This window comes from Apium graveolens, chromosome 9 (assembly GCF_009905375.1).
Source record: "Apium graveolens cultivar Ventura chromosome 9, ASM990537v1, whole genome shotgun sequence".
Taxonomy (NCBI): Eukaryota; Viridiplantae; Streptophyta; class Magnoliopsida; order Apiales; family Apiaceae; genus Apium; species Apium graveolens.
The window spans coordinates 152,802,633-152,807,778 of record NC_133655.1 but is presented as its reverse complement, the minus strand read 5'-3'; the positions used below and the strand labels follow the sequence as shown (position 1 = coordinate 152,807,778).

Here is a 5,146-nt window from a genome sequence, read left to right as displayed (position 1 = left end):
CTGTAACAATAATTCATGGGTTGCCTCCCACGCAGCGCTTCTTTTTCGTCATTAGCTTGACGTTTCGTACCCTGCTCAAGTAGTCAACAAAATGGCACTAACCACTTCTCGGTTTGCCATGTCCCCATAGTAGTGCTTCAACCGCTGACCGTTAACCTTGAATGCTTGGTCCGGATCATTCTCAAAAATTTCCACCGCTTCATGTGGAAACACAGTTTTGACAATAAAAGGTCCAGAGCACCTTGATTTCAACTTCCCAGGAAAAAGTTGGAGCCGAGAGTTGAATAAGAGAACTTGTTGCCCTGGCACAAATAACTTTGGATGTAGCTTCCTATCATGCCACCTCTTCACCTTTTCCTTATACATTTTGTTATTTTCGTACGCTTGAAGTCAAAATTCATCCAGTTCATTAAGCTGAAGCATTCTTTTCTTACCAGCTGCATCTAAATCCAGGTTCAACTTCTTCAATGCCCAGTAGGCCTTATGCTCAAGCTCCGCAGGTAGATGACATCCCTTACCGTACACCAACTGGAACGGTGACATCCCATGTGGAGTTTTGTATGCTGTTCTGTAAGCCCAAACAGCTTCATCGAGCTTTAAAGACCAATCCTTCCTTGACGGACAAACAACCTTCTCTAGAATGCGCTTTATCTCTCTGTTAGACACTTCCGCTTGACCATTTGTTTGCGGATGATAGGCAGTAGCTACTCGATGATTCACATTATAACGCTGCATCATAGAAGTGAACTTACGGTTGCAAAAATGCGATCCTTCATCACTTATGATTACCCGAGGTGTTCCAAACCTTGTGAAAATTTGCTTATGAAGAAAATTTAGTACTGCCTTTGCATCATTTGTCGGTAAAGCTTTAACTTCGACCCATTTTGAGACATAATCGACTGCCAGCAAGATGTACTGATTATTGCAAGATGAGATAAAAGGCCCCATGAAATCGATTCCCCATACATCAAAGACCTCGACTTCAAGCATCACATTTAATGGCATTTCATCCTTCCTTGACAAATTTCCCACTCTTTGGCAACGATCACACCTTAAAACAAACTGATGAGCATCCTTGAACAAAGTAGGCCAGAAAAAACCTGCTTGCAGAATACGAGCTGCCGTCTTCTCACCTCCATAGTGTCCCCCATAAACCGTGGAATGGCAGTCTCGTAATATCCCCTCCGTCTCACAGAACGGGATACATCTCCTGATGATCTGGTCAGCTCCCTGTCTAAACAAATATGGTTCATCCCACATATACCACTTCACCTCATGCAGAAACTTCTTCTTTTGAGCGGATGTCAAATTAAGAGGCATTATATTGCTGACGAGATAGTTTACAATATCTGCAAACCATGGTTCTTCCGCCTGAATTGCCAACAACTGCTCATCCGGAAAAGATTCATTGATTAACGTCCTATCTTGTGAAGTAGAATCGGGATTCTCCAACCTAGAGAGATGGTCAGCTACTTGATTCTCAGTACCTTTTCTATCTTTGATCTCTAACTCAAATTCCTGAAGTAAAAGCACCCAACGAATGAGTCTCGGCTTCGAATCCTTCTTAGAAACCAGATAGCGAATAGCTGCATGATCAGTGAATACTGTTACTTTCGTACCAAGCAGATAAGATCGAAATTTTTCAAAGCCAAAGACTATAGCCAAAAGCTCCTTCTCAGTAGTGGTGTAGTTCAATTGGGCACCATTTAAAGTCTTACTCGCATAGTAGACCACATGGAAGAGATTTTTCTTGCGCTGTCCCAGAACTGCACCTACCGCATAATCACTCGCATCACATATCATCTCAAATGGTTCTGTCCAATCTGGTGCTGTAATGACTGGTGCCGTGATCACACTCTCCTTGAGAGTCTCGAATGCTGCCAAACATTCATCATCAAATTTGAAAGGCACATCTTTCTCAAGCAAATTGCACAACGGCTTAGATATCTTTGAAAAGTCCTTGATGAATCGCCGATAAAAACCCGCATAACCAAGAAAACTACGGATTCCTTTCACAGAATTAGGTGGGGGAAGATTTTCAATGACTCCCACCTTGGCCTTGTCCACCTCCAGACCCTTGCTAGAGACCTTATGCCCAAGGATAATGCCTTCACACACCATAAAATGACATTTCTCCCAATTAAGCACCAAATTAGTTTCCACACATCTTTTGAGTACGGCGCGCAGATTATTCAAACATTCATCATATGAGTGTCCAAAGACGGAGAAGTCATCCATGAACACTTCGACATTATTTCCAATCATGTCAGAGAATATAGCCATCATACATCTCTGAAAGGTGGCCGGTGCGCCACATAACCCAAACGAAACTCTGCGAAAAGCAAATGTGCCAAATGGACAAGTGAAGGTAGTCTTTTCCTGATCCTCTGGTGCAATACAAATCTGATTATACCCGGAATAACCATCCAGAAGACAAAAATACTCATGTCCCGCCAATCTGTCAAGCATCTGATCAATAAATGGAAGAGGGAAGTGATCCTTCCTTGTAGCTTTGTTCAATTTTCTATAATCCATGCATACTCTCCATCCTGTAACTGTTCGAGTAGGGATGAGCTCATTCTTTTCATTTGCGACCACAGTGATACCTCCCTTCTTAGGTACACATTGTACGGGGCTCACCCACGAGCTATCAGAAATAGGATAAATGATGCCTGCATCTAGCCATTTCAGAATTTCTTTCTTCACCACCTCCTTCATGATGGGATTCAGTCTTCGCTGCTGTTCCACAGTTGGCTTACTACCTTCCTCTAGCAGAATTTTATGCATACAATATGAAGGACTTATCCCCTTGATGTCTGCTATGGTCCATCCTATAGCCGATTTGAATTCTCTCAAAATCCTTAAGAGCTTGTCTTCCTCACTACCTGAAAGGTCAGATGAAATAATAACAGGTAACGTAGATGAATCACCTAAAAAAGCATACCTCAAGTGTTCAGGTAATGGCTTGAGCTCCAAGGTAGGTGCTTCCTCTATTGATGGTTTGAGCTTCCCTTCAGCGTTCTTGAGGTCAGAAGTACCAAGAGATTCAAATGGTATGTCCAGCTTTCGCTTCCAGGGAGAAGCGTTCAGATATTGTAATTGCTCGTTGCTATCTTCATCATCGCTGTCAAAATCCCCCACTAAGGCCTTTTCCAATGCATCAGACATTAGCATGTGATCGAGTTCCGAAGTAACCGCAGAATCAATCACATCCACTTTTAAGCACTCCTCATCTTCTGTAGGGCATTTCATTGCCTTGAATACGTTGAAGGTCACATCCTGATCTTGGACCCGCATAGTAAGTTCACCTTTTTGCACATCTATCAAGGTACGGCCAGTAGCCAAGAAAGGCCTCCCCAAGATTATGGGAATCTTCTTATCTTCTTTAAAATCCAGAATAACAAAATCTGCTGGAAAGAAGAGCTTATCCACTTTGACGAGCACATCCTCAACTATGCCCCTTGGGTAAGTAATGGAATGGTCAGCCAATTGTAGTGACATGTACGTGGGTTTTGGATCAGGCAGATCCAGTTTTTTAAAGATCGACAACGGCATCAGATTAATGCTTGCTCCCAAATCACAAAGGCACTTGTCAAACGTCAGATTGCCAATTGTGCAAGGAATGGTGAAGCTTCCTGGATCTTTCAGTTTTGGTGGTAACTTTTGTTGCAGAACAGCGCTGCATTCTTCCGTGAGAGCAACGGTTTCAAGGTCATCCAGTTTCACCTTCCTTGAAAGAATAGTCTTCATAAACTTCGCATAACTAGGCATTTGTTCCAGAGCCTCAGCGAAAGATATATTGATGTGAAGTTTCTTGAACACCTCCAGAAACTTCCCGAACTATCTATCCAGCTTTTGTTGCTACAATCTCTTAGGAAAAGGTGGTGGAGGATAGAGCTGTTTCTCCCCTGTATTAGCCTCAGGCAGAGTGTGTTCAACAGTAGTCTTCCTTGGTTCCGCCGCTTTCTCCTTTTGCTTAGATTCTTCACCTCTAATTTCAGCTTCTACTTCTTTTGCCTTTTCAGCATCAGCTACTTTTCCAGACCTTAAGGTAATAGCCTTGACTTGCTCTTTAGCTTCCTTCCTGCCTGGTACTTCCGTGTCACTGGGAAGAGTGCCAGGTTGACGATTGAGCACTGCATTGGCTAATTGACCAATTTGATTTTCCAAGGTCTTGATAAAAACCGCCTGACTCTTGCACAACAGCTTAAGTTCCTCAAAATCAGCACTAGTAGGTGCAGCTGCACTTCCCTGTTGAGGATATGATTGCCTTGTAGCATACTGCTGTGGTTGCTGGAATCCAGGTGGGTTAAACTGTTTACTCACTCCTTGCTGATATGGTGGCTGAATAGCATTCTGATTATTCCCCCAGCTGAAATTTGGATGATTTCTGTTGTTAGGATGATAGGTCGCTGGCACAAGCTGCTGTTGTCGCTGAAAATTATTCACATACTGAACAGATTCGTTTACAAGAGAACACTGATCCGTAGCATGAGAACCTACACAAAGCTCACAAACCATAGCTATTTGATTAACTCCATACGTAGCCAGAGAATCAACCTTCATTGATAGCGCTTGGAGCTGGGCTGCAATAGCGGTGGCTGCATCAACTTCCAGAATACCAGCTACCTTGCCTGACGTCATCCTCTGAGTTGGGTTTTGATGCTCATTTGCAGCCATCGTCTCGATAAGATTATACGCCTCAGTATAGCTTTTAGCCCATAAGGCGCCTCCAGCTGCTGCATCGAGCATGGGCCGAGATTGGGCCCCCAAACCATTATAGAAACCAGTGATCACCATCCAATCCGGCATTCCATGATATGGACATTTTCTCAACATTTCCTTGTAGCGTTCCCAAGCCTCGCACATAGATTCTGTAGGTTGCTGCGCAAACTGAGTAAGAGCACTCCTCATAGCAGCAGTCTTTGCCATAGGATAAAACTTCACCAGAAACTTTTGCGCAAGATCTTGCCACGTAGTGATGGACCCAGCTGGTTCAGAATGTAACCAGTCTTTAGCCTTGTCCCTTAGTGAGAATGGGAAAAGCCTCAACTTGATAGCCTCATCAGTCACGCCATTATACTTAAAAGTGCTGCAGATCTCGACAAAATTCCTTATGTGCATGTTGGGGTCTTCAGTTGCCGCT

General features: G+C 43.5%; 1 non-coding gene across 1 annotated transcript; it reads left to right on the top strand.

Annotated features, from left to right (window-relative positions):
- Window positions 1-4,810: 4,810 nt before the first annotated feature.
- Window positions 4,811-4,917, top strand: LOC141688180 (small nucleolar RNA R71). Its single transcript, XR_012561640.1, has one exon. It is a non-coding gene; the product is annotated as a small nucleolar RNA R71 (small nucleolar RNA).
- The last annotated feature ends 229 nt before the right edge of the window (window positions 4,918-5,146 follow it).